We start from the raw sequence: 18,704 nt of genomic DNA, 5'->3' as shown, positions 1-18,704 counted from the left end.
GGTTGAATGAAAGAGGAAAAGAGTTAATGTACCGAGCAAGAGTGGACAAATTGGAGAAGGATGAAAAGTGCTCAAGATATTTTTTTAAGAAAGTGATTGGGAGAAAGGATGATTTAGTGAGTGTGTATGATAATGATGGTGGTTTGGTGAGAGGCAAAGCTGTACTGAATGTGGTGAAAGAGTTTTATGAGGACTTATATGCAGTCAAACAGTGTGATAGGGGTTTGGCTGAGGAAGTGCTGGAAGTGATTGATAAGAAGGTAGATTGTAATGAGTATGAGAGTTTAATGAGAGAGATTGGAATGGAAGAAATTAAAAGGACGGTTGATAGTATGGCTAAAAATAAGACTCCTGGAGAGGATGGGTTGTCGGCTGAGTTTTATGTGAAATTGTGGGATGTACTGAAGGATGATATGGAGAGTATCTTTAAGTATATGTGGGCTAATGGAAGATTGGTGGAAAGTATGAAGAGTGGGATAGTGGTTTTGATTTATAAGAAAGGGGATGTGAATGATGTAAGGAATTGGAGGCCGATAACTTTGTTGAATGTGGATTATAAAATATTTGCAAAGCTGATTACAAATAGAATGAGGGACGTGATAGAGCAAGTGATTGGGGAGGAGCAAGTGTGTGGTGTGCCAGGAAGAAGAATTAGTGAGAATTTGTGTTTGTTGAGAGATATATTGTGGGATGGTATGTGTAGAAAGCAGGTGGTTCGTGTGTTGTCAATTGATTTTGAAAAAGCTTTTGACCGTTTGTCGCATGGGTTTTTGTTTAAGGTGCTAGTTAAAATGGGGTTTCCAGGTGATTTTGTGAATATTGTGAGAATGTTGTATAAGGAAGTGTATAGTAAGATTCTGATTAATGGATGGATGACTGAGGAGATTAAAGTATGTTCAGGGGTGAGACAGGGATGTCCCTTGTCACCTATTGCTTTTATTTGTGCTATGGAACCATTATTAGAATTATTGCGTAAGGATAAATGTGTGAGAGGTGTGAGAGTTCCGGGGGGTCGTGGTAAAGAGGTTAAAGTGTTGGCTTATATGGATGATGTATGTGTGGTAAGTGAATCTGTTGCGGCTGTAAGAAGATCCAAGTTATTGGTAAGTCTGTTTTGTGGTGCGTCTGGTTTTAAGGTCAATTGGGGAAAGAGTGAATATAAATGTTTTGGTGGTGTGACTCAGAGTGAGGATGTTGGTATGGAAGGGGTGGAAGGGCCTATTCAGGTGTTGGGGGTGAAAATGGATGAACGGTTGGATGGTAGAAATAGTTGGGAGGATGTGGGGAAGAGAGTGCAAAAGAAATTGAATTTTTGGAGGTTGAGAGAGTTGTCAATGGTTGGTAAGGTTATGATAGTGAAGAGTGTGATTTTGCCAATACTGTTATATGTTGCTGTTGTGTTTCCGCCAAGTTATATGGTTTTGCGAAAGGTGAAAAGAATGTTATTTGTGTTTTTGTGGGGTACAAAGATGGAAAGAGTTAAGAGAGAGATTGTAATGAAAGATGGTAAAAATGGAGGAATGGACTTTCCGAATGTTGATGTGTATCTGGGTGTGAATATTGTTTTTGCTTTGAAAAGAATGATGGGAGGTGAAAAGAGTTGTGCATGTATGGTGAGATATTTGGGTGGCAGTGTGTTATGTAAATTGGGTTGGTTGGAAAGAGATTTGAGAGTGCCTTATGCTTTTGTGTGTCCTAGTTGGTATGTATATGTGGTGAAATTTTTGGAGAATTATAGGTTGATTGGTGTGGGTCCAGAAGTGTTTGTGAGTAAAAAGAGTATGATTGGGTACATTAAAAAAGAGGAAGTTGAATGTTCAATTAATATGGTGAGAGCTGTAGATGTGGGGAGAGTGTGGAAGAGTATAATGACTGTTGGAGTAACAAATAGACAACGTGAGATAGTATGGCAGAGTTTGCATGGTGCGTTACCGGTAAGAGAATTTCAAAGAAATAGAGGGATTGGAAGGTATGAGAGGTGTCCAAGAGATGGGTGTGATGGGATTGAGAGTGTGATGCATGTATTTTGGAATTGTGAAATGGCGCAAGGTGTGTGGAAAGGGATGAGTTTGCTGTTTAAAGAATTGACTGGTATTAGGTATATGTCGTATGATGTGGCTATGTTTGGACTTAGTATGGTAGGGAGAGATAAGGAAAGGGTTTTTTTTGTGTTGCTTGCCATTATTAAAGAAGTACTTTGGGATGTTAGGAATTTATGTGTATTCAAAAGAAAAAACGTGTCGGTGGAGGGTTGTATTAAGATGATTCTAGATAGGTTATATGTTGTTTATTTGTGTGATAGGAAGAATTTGGGGGATAAGGATGCTGAGGGGATATGGAAGTTTTTGAAATGGAGATATCTTGTGAGTTTGTAATTGGTGATGGTATTTATGTTTGTTTGAAATTGAAAATAAAAAGAAAGACCTAATGATGAGTTGGACTTTACTTCAGAAAGTCTAAGTGACGAAGTATGGAGTTGGATTTTGATGTTTTAATGTCCAAACCTGAAGGTTTAAAAAAAAAAAAAAAAAAAAAAAAAATCTGTTCTTATCAGTTTAATATCTGATACGTCCCCTATCTGGGGACCATATATTAAATGGATTTTTGAGAACGGGGGCCGATTTCGAAGCTTGCTTCCGTCGCCCTATGCATTGACCCGATATGGCAGTATCTTCGGGTACAGTGCACCACCCCCTTACAGGGTTAAAAAGAAAGATTCCTACTTTCATTGCTACCTGCTTGCTGGCTAGCCAGCTAGCCAGCCCTGTGGGCCTTGCTGCTGCTGCAGCCAAAAAACAAAAGGTGGTGCTGCTGCTGCTTCTGCTGCTTCTGCTTCTGCTTGTGTCTGGCCGCTGTTGGAGCGTCCAGGCACAGGACTTCTGCTGCTGCTGACTAAATGGCCTCCTTAATTGGATCATTTGAGTAGCCAGCACACCTGTGCAGGTAGGGCATGACATGATAGGCAGCTGCCTTGATAGCGGGTGGGTGCTGAATGTTCCTAATTGACAAAATAAGATTAATGCTTATGAAGAAATATAAAATCTCATCCCTTCCCCAATATCGCGCCACACCCCTACCCCTTAATTCCCTGGTTGAACTTGATGGACATATGTCTTTTTTCGACCGTACTAACTATGTAACTATGTAACATAACATGGGGGGGGGGGTCTCCTGGCTGTTCACACAGGTGTGTCATTGCTGTACATTGACCATGCATTGCTTCTGTGGTATTGCAAAGGCAAAGACAAATGCTTCCAGCCATCCATTGCACTAATGGATTGGTCATCAGCTGGCTGTCTATGTCCCGCATCAATATAGACCAAAGTACAGAGGGTTAGGCTATGCTATTGTGCACCTACCTGATGCATCAGAAGGTGCGAGGCCCTTGCTAAATTCTGTGCACAGACTTTGAGATCTATACTTTAGACTGTATCTAAACCTGCTCCAACATGGACTGACATTCTGGCCTACTTTCAGCCGATGCGACTTGTCTGTCGCTGAACAGTCGCTTTTTATGTATTCAGCACCTATGTATAATGTTGTAAAAATGCTCTAGAAGCTAAAGTCGCAGAAATGTCACACATATTTGGCCTGCAACTTTCTGTGCGACAAATTCAGACAGGAAAAATCAGTATAAATCCTTCGAAAATTATCCCCCAGTGTCTCCATCTGCTGGCGGTATTGAATAAGCATTGCTGCACTGATGGGGTATGCATTAGACGAAAAAAAAGAAGAAAAAGAAGAATAATACGCCCAGAAAAGAGGCGAAAAGGAGAAAAACGTAAAAAAACGTGAAAAAAAAGTAAGAGGAAGAGAAGGGAAAAAAAGGTGGAAATGGGTTTAAAAGTGATTTCGGCGGAGAAATATATATATATATATATATATATATATATATATATATATATACGCGCACACACACACATATATATAAACGTATTCTCCGTTGAGATATTGCAGCCGCTGCTGTGTCCAGGCCCAGGAGCCTTAGCACTGTGCTGTGATGTCACTCAATACCACTGACATCACTAGGTGTAAACAACATCTCTCCTTTGCTGTGTATGTGACTATGGAGCTGTTTGGTGATGTCGTCTATTATGGCCTTCATAGAAGCAACAGGAGATTGTTGCATCCATCTAGAACCCTCAGAACTACAGTGCTATGATGTCACTCACTTCCACAGGCCTTGCAGAGTGTAAACAACAACAACCCAGCTTTGTTGTGTATGTAACCATAGGGATTTGTGATGTCACCTAGAACCTTCACAGCAGCGACAGCTTTATGAGGAGCATCAGCACTGCTCTGCCTGAGCAGAACCATCACCGCCATAGGTTGTCAAATAACCCGGGTTTAACCCACACAGGTAAGTCCAATGGGGTGCAGGCATGTCCTCTATGCTTACAGCTTCCCGTGGGTGTTGGTTTGATACCGTTTGGGGACAGCCAAGGAGGCATCTGCAGGCAACAAAGGTAGGTGTGTGCTTGTGTGTGTGTTTCCTATGCAGATCCTAAGCCCAGTGTCACATGCAAGTAGGAGGAGTAAGAAGGGTTCCTGGCAAATCCGGGTTATGGATTGCATTTAAAAAGGCCCCGTGGGAGTGCAATGGGCCCCTGTCTTGCTGCTTAGCAATAATGGTATGGGTTTAGGTTCTGCTGTGTGTACTGGTGGTTGACTGCCCCCCAGCCCAGAGTGTGCATGGAAAATTGTCTGGCAGCCTCCCTGACAGCAAGCAGTGATAGTGCCCATGAAGGGCACCTTGTTGGGCCCGCCCCTTTCACGGTTATCGCTTCTCGGCCTTTTGGCTTCGATCCTGTGCGGTTTACCGGGCAGGGTAGGAGTCGGAAGGGGTGGTGATCGGGGCCCTCTTTTGCGGGGGGCCCTGGATTGTTACTGGGTTGCGATAGTGGGTATCTTAACCTGCAAAAATGAGCGGAGAGAGGACTCGAGGACTCGAGGATACGGTGCGGATTTACGTTCCTGGCGAACACCGGGGGACGATTGGATTGGATCAAGTTGTGCTGGAGATTCTTCGCAAGCTCCAGTACCTTCAGGTATGGCATGTAATCGCTATGCAAGACTTCCCTAGGCAAGGGATTTACGATATAACCTTTTATGATTCTGAGGTTTGCCAGAGGGTCTACATGGACTTAGAAGTGATGAAGAGGAGGAATGAGCCAGCTATAATGAGTAAGGTGAAAGTGGAGCCATTATTCATGAATATGTCTAAGGTTGTTATAGTCCATATGTACAACCCGAAGGTTTCGGATGAGATGGTGACCAATTTTTTGTACCGATATTGTGATGAAGTTAAATTTCTTGGAAGACTCAAGAACAGACATGGGTACTTTAATTGTAAAAGGAAATTTGTTGTAAAATTTAAAAAGGACGAAGGAATGGAAGAGGGAAGGAAGAGTATACCACAGGTATTTTCTATTGGAGGAGAAAGAGGTTTTTGTTTTTATGAAGGACAGTTGCAGTACTGTAGACGTTGTCACGCTTATGGACATGTACAGGAGTCTTGCCCTGAGCAAGGAGTATGCTGCAGGAATTGTGGGAAATCAGGTCACAACTCGGGTGAATGTACTGAGAAGAAAACGTGTGATATCTGTGGTAGTGAGGAGCATTTGGCTAGAGGATGCAGTTTATGGTATAGAAAGAAAATGAGCTATGCTGACGCAGCAGGAAATAGAAGAGAGGAAAGAGGAGAAAGGCCATTTCCACGTGTTTTTGGTGTGAATGCTGAGGTGACTCAGGTGATTGACGAGAACTCTGTAAAAGGGAGTGCAGCAGGTGTGACAGTGCAGCACATGAATACTCAGGAAAAATCTGGAAAAGGGGAGGAGGGTGACTCCACTGGTGTGCATTGTGAGGAGACTGGTGTTGGTGAAGAGTTTACTGAGGTCAGTAAGAAGAAAGCACGTAAAGGGAAAAAAGAGAAAGTGGTGGAGAGTGTGGAGACTGTGTGTAGGGAGGTTCCCCCATGTGAAGAAACAATTGAGGATTTTGAATGCCCAAACCCAGTGGTGGGGGAGGAGGAGGGGATGGAGTTTCAGGAGAATGAGAGTGAGAGATCCCTAACACCTGGGCAGAGGGTGATTAGTGGGGAGGAGAATGTAACATCTGAAGAGGAGGAGAAGGAGGAGGAGGAGGGGGAAGATGAAGATGAAAATGCAAATGGAGGCTTTCAAGGTAAAAGTAAAAGGTGTAAGAAAGGGAGTTGGTCAGGGGATCAGACGGATCCTGTGTATGGAGGTGAGAAAATGATGGACAGGGACTCTCAAGTGGGGTCGCCTGATTGCTATGGGATGCTGCTAAGGAAGGTTGAAGGTCAGAATACTAACTTCTAGTTAAAATGGATGTTAAGAAAATGGATTGCCTTCTTTCCTTTTTAATGGCATTGGTTGTGGCTACTCTTAATGTTCGGAGTATAGGAACAACCATCAGAAGAGCAGCAGTTTTTGATTTTTTGGAGAATGTGAAGGGAGATATATTTTGTTTACAGGAGTGTGCAATTAAGTCTGCACCTTATGTAGATGAATGGAAGAGAGGGCAGTCTTTTTGGTCTACATGCACAGAGAATAAAAATGAAGGTGTGGGGATTTTATTGTGTAACAGGGACATTAAAGTTTTAAATTGCCAAGTTTTAGTACCAGGTCGTTGTATGGTTTTAAATTTTGAGTTTTTAGGCCAGAGAATGAGAGTTTTTAATGTATATGCGCCAGCAGAAAAACAGGCACGTGTGTTATTTTTAGAGTCTCTTAAACTTTTTATTCCTGGTCGTGATGGTACTATTATTGTTGGTGATTTTAACTGCATTAGATCCGTCAATGATCGTGAGAGCTCTGCTAAGGTTAGAACTGATATTACTTCAAATGTTTTAAACCAAATTATTCAAGACTTACATTATTCTGATGTTGGACTGATGGTTAGCACTGATGAAAGATACACCTATATATCAGATAGTGGCCGCTGTAAATCCCGGATTGATTACATTCTTGTCTCTGAGGGGATTAAGGTGGTCCGGTGCAATCAAATGATGTCAACTTTCTCAGATCATAAGATGGTGTCGGCAGAAATAAGTATTGCAGAGTCCTTTCATTTTGGTAGAGGGCTCTGGAAATTAAATGTAAGTCTATTAGAAGATGAAGAAGTAATGGCCGGTTTTAAAGATTTTTTTTTATCTTGTACTTCTAAACAATCTGTTTTTAGTAATGTTTTAGCTTGGTGGGATTGGGCAAAAAGTGAGTTTGCTAAGTATTTTAAGTTCATTTGCATAAGGAGGGCACAAGAAAAGAGGAGGGGTTATGAAAGGCTTATCTCACGTTTAGAAACTCTCTTTAAGTTTAAACATGTTGGTGTGGAGGAGGAAATTGAGAAGGTGAAAATTGAGATGAAGAACAGGTTGTTGGAAAGAGGTAGAAATATTGTTTTTAAATCCAAAGTTCAACATTTGGAGGAAAATGAACAATGTACAAGATATTTCTTTAAAAAATGTTTTAATGCTAGGGGTGTTTTTAAGTCTGTTTTAACTCCTACAGGGGAAGTTGTTGGTGATCAGATGGTGAAGGAGATTGGCAGATTTTATGAAACACTTTTTAGTAATAAGAGCAGAGCCAGTGAGACGGAGATGAATGATTATTGTAATATTTTAGAGAATAATGTCCCTGAAGGAAAAAGTGCATTTTTAATTGAGGAAGTTTGTGAAGGGGAGATCAAGCAGGCTCTGGACAAGACAGCGAAAGGGAAGACACCGGGCTGTGATGGCCTCCCCTTTGAGTTTTATTCAGTTTTTTGGCATATTTTAAAGCAAGATTTTACACGGGTGGTGCAATATGTTTTTAACTCAGGTATTTTAGCGGAGTCTATGAAGAAAGGAGTTATTACCTTGATACATAAGAAAGGTGATGAAAGAGATTTGAAAAACTGGAGGCCGATCACATTATTGAATACAGGTTATAAGATCATTGCAAAGATTGTGGCGAACAGGATGAGTGACATAGTTGAGCACCTTGTTGGAGAATACCAAGTTTGTGCAGTGCCAAATAGGAGAATAACTGATAATTTATTAGTTTTAAGAGACTCTATTTATTATAGTAATTTTAATAAGAATGCACTTTTTGTGGAATCCATTGATTTTGAAAAAGCTTATGACAGAGTTGCTCATGATTTTATGTTTATGGTTTTAAAGCATATGGGTATTCCTGAGAAGCTACTGTTTGTGATTAAAAGTTTTTATTATGGGGCAACAAGTCAGATTTTAGTCAATGGACATGTGGGGCCGGGTTTTAATATTTTATCAGGAGTACGACAGGGATGCCCACTCTCCCCAATTTTATTCATTTGTGTCATTGAGGCCTTGCTCAAAAATGTACAGAAGGACAAATGTGTGAGTGGTGTTTTTATCCCGGGAAGTAATGGAAGGAATTTGAAGGTTTTAAGTTACATGGATGATGTGGTTTTTACTTGCACTTCCCAAGCTGATCTTAATAGAGTGAATTTGCATGTAAAGATTTTTTGTTGTATTGCTGGTATGAAAGTCAATTGGGGGAAGTGCCAATTGAGTAATTTTGGAAAGCAAGGAAAAGTGGTGGTGGATGGCGTGGATGAGAAGGAAGATATTGAAGTGTTAGGCGTTGTTTTTGAAAAAAATCTAAAAGGAGGGAAAAGTTATGAGAAGTTGGAGGAGAAGATAGAGAAGAAATTATCTTTTTGGAAATTGAGAAACTTGTCCCTTAAAGGTAAAGTTCTGATTTTAAAGGCAGTAATTTTGCCACTACTATTATATACTGCAATGGTTTTCCCACCCGGCAAATTATGGTCCAGAAGGATGACAAGGAAGTTGTTTATTTTTTTCTGGGGTTCAAAGATGGAAAAGATGAAGAGGGAGGAAGTGATGAAGAGCGTGAAGAAAGGCGGATATAATTTCCCGGATATTAATCTGTTTTTAAAGACTCATTACTTTCTTTTAATTTATAAAGTGTCTCAGTGCAATAATTGGGTGGCAGACATGAGCAGGTATTTGGCAGGATGGTTGTTTTCCAAATGGGGCTGGTGTGAGAAGGATCTGAGGAGACCAATAGCGCAAGTTATACCTACCTTCTATGTGGTTCTCAGGTCTTTCAGTGATCAATTTGGTTTGAGTTCCCTGGGAAAACCTGAGAAAAAGAAAATTGAAAATGAAATAAGAAAAAATGAGAGATTATATGAAGTACCATTCTGCACTACTGCTCAGTCTGTGAAGATCTGGAATCTTTTTAATGTTAGAGGATTATCGAATAGACAGAGAGATGTAAACTGGATGACTTTTCATGGCTGCCTCCCAACCAGAGCTTTCCTGAATGGACGAGGAATAAGAGTGAGCGAGAAATGTCCAAGAGAGGGTTGTGGAGGCAGGGAGGATACAGTGCACTTATTTTGGAACTGTTTTTATGCAAGAGAATTTTTTATGCTTCTACAGAGGTTTTTTTCTGCAATCACGGGATATGTTGATTTTAATTTTGAGAAGATTTTTATTGGTCAGGATTTTAGCAGGAGAGAGGACACACGTGAAAGCTGGATTGTATTTTCTGTTTTTAAAGAAGTTTTATGGGATTCTAGAAACCTGCTTGTTTTTAAAAATGTGTGTATTTCTCCAAGGGAGTTGAAGAGACTTTTTTTTGGAAGGTTGTTTATTATTTTTCTATTTGACAAGAAGAGAATGGGAGAGGAAGAGGCTGAAAAGATTTGGAGATACAAGGAATGGAGAAAGTTGTAAGTATCCTGATCAAGGTTTTGAATTTGTGCTTCTCTTATAGTTTTCTTATTGAGATATTTTTCCGCATGATGTTTTTTCAGACTTTGTTTAGAAGTGATGAGTTTTGGTAGGTGACCTGATGATCGCTTGAACAATAGTCTGTAACTGAGGAAAAAAAAAAAAAAAAAAAAAAAAAAAAAAAAAAAATCTGTTCTTTTCAGTTTAATATCTGATACGTCCCCTATCTGGGGACCATATATTAAATGGATTTTTGAGAACGGGGGCCGATTTCGAAGCTTGCTTCCGTCGCCCTATGCATTGACCCGATATGGCAGTATCTTCGGGTACAGTGCACCACCCCCTTACAGGGTTAAAAAGAAAGATTCCTACTTTCATTGCTACCTGCTTGCTGGCTAGCCAGCTAGCCAGCCCTGTGGGCCTTGCTGCTGCTGCAGCCAAAAAACAAAAGGTGGTGCTGCTGCTGCTTCTGCTGCTTCTGCTTCTGCTTGTGTCTGGCCGCTGTTGGAGCGTCCAGGCACAGGACTTCTGCTGCTGCTGACTAAATGGCCTCCTTAATTGGATCATTTGAGTAGCCAGCACACCTGTGCAGGTAGGGCATGACATGATAGGCAGCTGCCTTGATAGCGGGTGGGTGCTGAATGTTCCTAATTGACAAAATAAGATTAATGCTTATGAAGAAATATAAAATCTCATCCCTTCCCCAATATCGCGCCACACCCCTACCCCTTAATTCCCTGGTTGAACTTGATGGACATATGTCTTTTTTCGACCGTACTAACTATGTAACTATGTAACATAACATGGGGGGGGGGGGGGTCTCCTGGCTGTTCACACAGGTGTGTCATTGCTGTACATTGACCATGCATTGCTTCTGTGGTATTGCAAAGGCAAAGACAAATGCTTCCAGCCATCCATTGCACTAATGGATTGGTCATCAGCTGGCTGTCTATGTCCCGCATCAATATAGACCAAAGTACAGAGGGTTAGGCTATGCTATTGTGCACCTACCTGATGCATCAGAAGGTGCGAGGCCCTTGCTAAATTCTGTGCACAGACTTTGAGATCTATACTTTAGACTGTATCTAAACCTGCTCCAACATGGACTGACATTCTGGCCTACTGCCACGATGCCGGCTGGCAGGTAGTGGATCCTCTGTGCCAGAGAGGGATTGGCGTGGACCGTGCTAGTGGACCGGTTCTAAGCCACTACTGGTTTTCACCAGAGCCCGCCGCAAAGCGGGATGGTCTTGCTGCGGCGGTAGTGACCAGGTCGTATCCACTAGCAACGGCTCAACTCTCTGGCTGCTGAAGATAGGCGCGTTACAAGGGAGTAGGCAAAAGCAAGGTCGGACGTAGCAGAAGGTCGGGGCAGGCAGCAAGGATCGTAGTCAGGGGCAACGGCAGAAGGTCTGGAAACACAGGCAAGGAACACACAAGGAACGCTTTCACTGGCACTAAGGCAACAAGATCCGGCAAGGGAGTGCAGGGGAAGTGAGGTGATATAGGGAAGTGCACAGGTGAACACACTAATTGGGACCACTGCGCCAATCAGCGGCGCAGTGGCCCTTTAAATCGCAGAGACCCGGCGCGCGCGCGCCCTAGGGAGCGGGGCCGCGCGCGCCGGGACAGAACAGACGGAGAGCGAGTCAGGTAGGGGAGCCGGGGTGCGCATCGCGAGCGGGCGCTACCCGCATCGCGAATCGCATCCCGGCTGGCAGCGGAATCGCAGCGCCCCGGGTCAGAGGACGTGACCGGAGCGCTGCCGCGGGGAGAGTGAAGCGAGCGCTCCGGGGAGGAGCGGGGACCCGGAGCGCTCGGGGTAACAGTACCCCCCCCCTTGGGTCTCCCCCTCTTCTTAGAGCCTGAGAACCTGAGGAGCAGACTTTTGTCTAGGATGTTGTCCTCAGGTTCCCAGGATCTCTCTTCATATGATGGAAAGGTCACGAGAAATTTCATCCACAGCGGGCAGACCAGAGGGCAAGGGAGTAGGGAGGGGGGGAAGAGGGTGACGGCCGTACACCACGAAAAATGGGGATTTGGAGGAAGACTCAGAGACCCTGAAGTTACACGAGAATTCGGCCCATGGGAGGAGATCTGCCCAGTCATCCTGGCGGGAGGAAACAAAATGTCGCAAATAATCACCCAAGATCTGGTTAATCCTTTCTACTTGTCCATTGGACTGGGGATGATATGCAGAAGAAAAATGTAATTTAATCTTGAGTTGTTTACAGAGAGCCCTCCAGAATTTAGACACGAATTGGACGCCTCTATCCGAGACAATCTGCGTAGGCAACCCGTGAAGACGAAAAATGTGTACAAAAAATTGTTTAGCCAACTGAGGCGCAGAAGGAAGACCAGGAAGAGGGATGAAATGTGCCATTTTGGAGAATCGATCAACGACCACCCAAATAACAGTGTTGCCACAGGAAGGGGGTAAATCAGTAATAAAATCCATACCAATCAGAGACCAAGGCTGTTCGGGGACAGGCAGAGGATGAAGAAAACCAGCGGGCTTCTGGCGAGGAGTCTTATCCCGGGCACAGATAGTGCAGGCTCGCACAAAGTCCACAACATCCGTCTCCAGAGTCGGCCACCAATAGAAGCGGGAGATGAGTTGCACAGATTTCTTGATACCCGCATGACCTGCGAGATGGGAGGAGTGACCCCATTTGAGGATTCCGAGGCGTTGGCGAGGAGAAACAAAGGTCTTTCCTGGAGGAGTCTGCCTGATGGAGGCAGGAGAAGTGGAGATCAGGCAGTCAGGTGGAATGATGTGTTGCGGAGAGAGTTCAACTTCTGAGGCATCCGAGGAACGAGAGAGAGCATCGGCCCTAATGTTCTTATCGGCAGGACGAAAGTGAATCTCAAAATTAAATCGGGCAAAGAACAGAGACCACCGGGCCTGGCGAGGATTCAGCCGTTGGGCAGACTGGAGGTAGGAGAGGTTCTTGTGGTCGGTGTAGATAATAACAGGAGAACTTGATCCCTCCAGCAGATGCCTCCATTCCTCAAGTGCTAATTTAATGGCTAGAAGCTCTCGATCCCCGATGGAGTAGTTCCTCTCCGCTGGAGAGAAGGTCCTAGAGAAAAAACCACAAGTGACAGCATGCCCGGAAGAATTTTTTTGTAGAAGAACAGCTCCAGCTCCCACTGAGGAGGCATCAACCTCCAATAGGAAGGGTTTGGAAGGGTCAGGTCTGGAGAGGACGGGAGCCGAAGAAAAGGCAGACTTGAGTCGTTTAAAGGCGTCTTCTGCTTGAGGAGGCCAGGACTTGGGATCAGCATTTTTTTTGGTTAAAGCCACGATAGGAGCCACAATGGTAGAAAAATGTGGAATAAATTGCCTGTAATAATTGGCGAACCCCAAAAAGCGTTGGATAGCACGGAGTCCGGAGGGGCGTGGCCAATCTAAGACGGCAGAGAGTTTGTCTGGATCCATCTGTAGTCCCTGGCCAGAGACCAAATATCCTAGAAAAGGAAGAGATTGGCATTCAAACAGACATTTCTCAATTTTGGCATAGAGTTGGTTGTCACGAAGTCTCTGAAGAACCATACGGACATGCTGGCGGTGTTCTTCTAGATTGGCAGAAAAAATTAGGATATCGTCCAGATATACAACAACACAGGAGTATAACAGATCACGAAAAATTTCATTGACAAAGTCTTGGAAGACGGCAGGGGCGTTGCACAGTCCAAAGGGCATGACCAGATACTCAAAGTGTCCATCTCTGGTGTTAAATGCCGTTTTCCACTCGTCCCCCTCTCTGATGCGGATGAGGTTATAGGCGCCTCTTAAGTCCAATTTAGTGAAGATGTGGGCACCTTGGAGGCGATCAAAGAGTTCAGAGATGAGGGGTAAGGGGTAGCGGTTCTTAACCGTGATTTTATTAAGACCGCGGTAGTCAATGCAAGGACGTAGGGAGCCATCTTTTTTGGACACAAAGAAAAATCCGGCTCCGGCAGGAGAGGAGGATTTACGGATAAAGCCCTTTTTTAGATTCTCCTGGACGTATTCGGACATGGCAAGAGTCTCTGGGGCAGAGAGAGGATAAATTCTGCCCCGGGGTGGAGTAGTGCCCGGGAGGAGGTCGATAGGGCAATCATAAGGCCTGTGAGGAGGTAGAGTCTCAGCTTGTTTTTTGCAGAAAACATCCGCGAAGTCCATATAGGCCTTAGGGAGACCGGTTACTGGAGGAACCACAGAGTTACGGCAAGGGTTACTGGGAACCGGTTTTAGACAGTTCTTGGAACAAGAGGACCCCCAACTCTTGATCTCCCCAGTGGACCAATCCAGGGTAGGGGAATGAAGTTGAAGCCAGGGAAGTCCAAGGAGAATTTCCGAGGTGCAATTGGGGAGGACCAAAAGTTCAATCCTCTCATGATGAGATCCGATGCTCATAAGAAGGGGCTCCATGCGGAAACGTATGGTACAGTCCAATCTTTCATTATTTACACAATTGATGTAGAGGGGTCTGGCGAGACTGGTCACCGGGATGTTGAACCTGTTGACGAGAGAGGCCAAAATAAAATTTCCTGCAGATCCTGAGTCCAAGAAGGCCACTGTAGAGAAGGAGAAGGCAGAGGCAGACATCCGCACAGGCACAGTAAGACGTGGAGAAGCGGAGTAGACATCAAGGACTGTCTCACCTTTGTGCGGAGTCAGCGTACGTCTTTCCAGGCGGGGAGGACGGATAGGACAATCTCTTAGGAAGTGTTCGGTACTAGCACAGTACAGGCAGAGGTTCTCCATACGGCGTCGTGTCCTCTCTTGAGGTGTCAGGCGAGACCGGTCGACCTGCATAGCCTCCACGGCGGGAGGCACAGGAACAGATTGCAGGGGACCAGAGGAGAGAGGAGCCGAGGAGGAGAAACGCCTCGTGCGAACAGAGTCCATATCTTGGCGGAGTTCCTGACGCCTTTCGGAAAAACGCATGTCAATGCGAGTGGCTAGGTGAATAAGTTCATGTAGATTAGCAGGAATTTCTCGTGCGGCCAGAACATCTTTAATGTTGCTGGATAGGCCTTTTTTGAAGGTCGCGCAGAGGGCCTCATTATTCCAGGACAATTCTGAAGCAAGAGTACGGAATTGTACGGCATACTCGCCAACGGAAGAATTACCCTGGACCAGGTTCAACAGGGCAGTCTCAGCAGAAGAGGCTCGGGCAGGTTCCTCAAAGACACTTCGGATTTCCGAGAAGAAGGAGTGTACAGAGGCAGTGACGGGGTCATTGCGGTCCCAGAGCGGTGTGGCCCATGACAGGGCTTTTCCGGACAGAAGGCTGACTACGAAAGCCACCTTAGACCTTTCAGTGGGAAACAGGTCCGACATCATCTCCAGATGCAGGGAACATTGGGAAAGAAAGCCACGGCAAAACTTAGAGTCCCCATCAAATTTATCCGGCAAGGATAAGCGTATCCCAGGAGCGGCCACTCGCTGCGGAGGAGGTGCAGGAGCTGGCGGAGGAGATGACTGCTGAAGCTGTGGTAGTAACTGTTGTAGCATAACGGTCAGTTGAGACAGCTGTTGGCCTTGTTGCGCTATCTGTTGTGACTGCTGGGCGACCACCGTGGTGAGGTCAGCGACAACTGGCAGAGGAACTTCAGCGGGATCCAGTGCCGGATCTACTGTCACGATGCCGGCTGGCAGGTAGTGGATCCTCTGTGCCAGAGAGGGATTGGCGTGGACCGTGCTAGTGGACCGGTTCTAAGCCACTACTGGTTTTCACCAGAGCCCGCCGCAAAGCGGGATAGGCGCGGTACAAGGGAGTAGGCAAAAGCAAGGTCGGACGTAGCAGAAGGTCGGGGCAGGCAGCAAGGATCGTAGTCAGGGGCAACGGCAGAAGGTCTGGAAACACAGGCAAGGAACACACAAGGAACGCTTTCACTGGCACTAAGGCAACAAGATCCGGCAAGGGAGTGCAGGGGAAGTGAGGTGATATAGGGAAGTGCACAGGTGAACACACTAATTGGGACCACTGCACCAATCAGCGGCGCAGTGGCCCTTTAAATCGCAGAGACCCGGCGCGCGCGCGCCCTAGGGAGCGGGGCCGCGCGCGCCGGGACAGAACAGACGGAGAGCGCATCGCGAGCGGGCGCTACCCGCATCGCGAATCGCATCCCGGCTGGCAGCGGAATCGCAGCGCCCCGGGTCAGAGGACGTGACCGGAGCGCTGCCGCGGGGAGAGTGAAGCGAGCGCTCCGGGGAGGAGCGGGGACCCGGAGCGCTCGGCGTAACACCTACTTTCAGCCGATGCGACTTGTCTGTCGCTGAACAGTCGCTTTTTATGTATTCAGCACCTATGTATAATGTTGTAAAAATGCTCTAGAAGCTAAAGTCGCAGAAATGTCACACATATTTGGCCTGCAACTTTCTGTGCGACAAATTCAGACAGGAAAAATCAGTATAAATCCTTAGAAAATTATCCCCCAGTGTCTCCATCTGCTGGCGGTATTGAATAAGCATTGCTGCACTGATGGGGTATGCATTAGACGAAAAAAAAGAAGAAAAAGAAGAATAATACGCCAAGAAAAGAGGCGAAAAGGAGAAAAACGTAAAAAAACGTGAAAAAAAAGTAAGAGGAAGAGAAGGGAAAAAAAGGTGGAAATGGGTTTAAAAGTGATTTCGGCGGAGAAATATATATATATATATATATATATATATATATATATATATATATATATATACGCGCACACACACACATATATATAAACGTATTCTCCGTTGAGATATTGCAGCCGCTGCTGTGTCCAGGCCCAGGAGCCTTAGCACTGTGCTGTGATGTCACTCAATACCACTGACATCACTAGGTGTAAACAACATCTCTCCTTTGCTGTGTATGTGACTATGGAGCTGTTTGGTGATGTCGTCTATTATGGCCTTCATAGAAGCAACAGGAGATTGTTGCATCCATCTAGAACCCTCAGAACTACAGTGCTATGATGTCACTCACTTCCACAGGCCTTGCAGAGTGTAAACAACAACAACCCAGCTTTGTTGTGTATGTAACCATAGGGATTTGTGATGTCACCTAGAACCTTCACAGCAGCGACAGCTTTATGAGGAGCATCAGCACTGCTCTGCCTGAGCAGAACCATCACCGCCATAGGTTGTCAAATAACCCGGGTTTAACCCACACAGGTAAGTCCAATGGGGTGCAGGCATGTCCTCTATGCTTACAGCTTCCCGTGGGTGTTGGTTTGATACCGTTTGGGGACAGCCAAGGAGGCATCTGCAGGCAACAAAGGTAGGTGTGTGCTTGTGTGTGTGTTTCCTATGCAGATCCTAAGCCCAGTGTCACATGCAAGTAGGAGGAGTAAGAAGGGTTCCTGGCAAATCCGGGTTATGGATTGCATTTAAAAAGGCCCCGTGGGAGTGCAATGGGCCCCTGTCTTGCTGCTTAGCAATAATGGTATGGGTTTAGGTTCTGCTGTGTGTACTGGTGGTTGACTGCCCCCCAGCCCAGAGTGTGCATGGAAAATTGTCTGGCAGCCTCCCTGACAGCAAGCAGTGATAGTGCCCATGAAGGGCACCTTGTTGGGCCCGCCCCTTTCACGGTTATCGCTTCTCGGCCTTTTGGCTAAGATCAAGTGTAGTATCTGTTCTTATCAGTTTAATATCTGATACGTCCCCTATCTGGGGACCATATATTAAATGGATTTTTGAGAACGGGGGCCGATTTCGAAGCTTGCTTCCGTCGCCCTATGCATTGACCCGATATGGCAGTATCTTCGGGTACAGTGCACCACCCCCTTACAGGGTTAAAAAGAAAGATTCCTACTTTCATTGCTACCTGCTTGCTGGCTAGCCAGCTAGCCAGCCCTGTGGGCCTTGCTGCTGCTGCAGCCAAAAAACAAAAGGTGGTGCTGCTGCTGCTTCTGCTGCTTCTGCTTCTGCTTGTGTCTGGCCGCTGTTGGAGCGTCCAGGCACAGGACTTCTGCTGCTGCTGACTAAATGGCCTCCTTAATTGGATCATTTGAGTAGCCAGCACACCTGTGCAGGTAGGGCATGACATGATAGGCAGCTGCCTTGATAGCGGGTGGGTGCTGAATGTTCCTAATTGACAAAATAAGATTAATGCTTATGAAGAAATATAAAATCTCATCCCTTCCCCAATATCGCGCCACACCCCTACCCCTTAATTCCCTGGTTGAACTTGATGGACATATGTCTTTTTTCGACCGTACTAACTATGTAACTATGTAACATAACATGGGGGGGGGGGGGGGGGTCTCCTGGCTGTTCACACAGGTGTGTCATTGCTGTACATTGACCATGCATTGCTTCTGTGGTATTGCAAAGGCAAAGACAAATGCTTCCAGCCATCCATTGCACTAATGGATTGGTCATCAGCTGGCTGTCTATGTCCCGCATCAATATAGACCAAAGTACAGAGGGTTAGGCTATGCTATTGTGCACCTACCTGATGCATCAGAAGGTGCGAGGCCCTTGCTAAATTCTGTGCACAGACTTTGAGATCTATACTTTAGACTGTATCTAAACCTGCTCCAACATGGACTGACATTCTGGCCTACTTTCAGCCGATGCGACTTGTCTGTCGCTGAACAGTCGCTTTTTATGTATTCAGCACCTATGTATAATGTTGTAAAAATGCTCTAGAAGCTAAAGTCGCAGAAATGTCACACATATTTGGCCTGCAACTTTCTGTGCGACAAATTCAGACAGGAAAAATCAGTATAAATCCTTAGAAAATTATCCCCCAGTGTCTCCATCTGCTGGCGGTATTGAATAAGCATTGCTGCACTGATGGGGTATGCATTAGACGAAAAAAAAGAAGAAAAAGAAGAATAATACGCCCAGAAAAGAGGCGAAAAGGAGAAAAACGTAAAAAAACGTGAAAAAAAAGTAAGAGGAAGAGAAGGGAAAAAAAGGTGGAAATGGGTTTAAAAGTGATTTCGGCGGAGAAATATATATATATATATATATATATATATA

The 18,704-nt window shown here is 45.1% G+C and overlaps 2 non-coding genes and 1 pseudogene across 2 annotated transcripts; all 3 read left to right on the top strand.

Moving 5' to 3' along the window:
* The first annotated feature begins 2,507 nt into the window (after nucleotides 1–2,507).
* LOC130330810 (U2 spliceosomal RNA) lies at nucleotides 2,508–2,693 on the top strand. The gene has a single exon (XR_008873865.1). It is a non-coding gene; the product is annotated as a U2 spliceosomal RNA (small nuclear RNA).
* Nucleotides 2,694–9,872: 7,179 nt separating this feature from the next.
* Nucleotides 9,873–10,090, top strand: LOC130330813 (U2 spliceosomal RNA; annotated as a pseudogene).
* Nucleotides 10,091–17,308: 7,218 nt separating this feature from the next.
* LOC130330781 (U2 spliceosomal RNA) lies at nucleotides 17,309–17,499 on the top strand. Its single transcript, XR_008873844.1, has one exon. It is a non-coding gene; the product is annotated as a U2 spliceosomal RNA (small nuclear RNA).
* Nucleotides 17,500–18,704: the final 1,205 nt, after the last annotated feature.

The sequence above is a fragment of the Hyla sarda genome, unplaced genomic scaffold (assembly GCF_029499605.1).
Source record: "Hyla sarda isolate aHylSar1 unplaced genomic scaffold, aHylSar1.hap1 scaffold_340, whole genome shotgun sequence".
NCBI lineage: Eukaryota > Metazoa > Chordata > Amphibia > Anura > Hylidae > Hyla > Hyla sarda.
The sequence above is the reverse complement of the archived record's forward strand: the minus strand, read 5'-3'. Positions and strand labels throughout refer to the sequence as shown.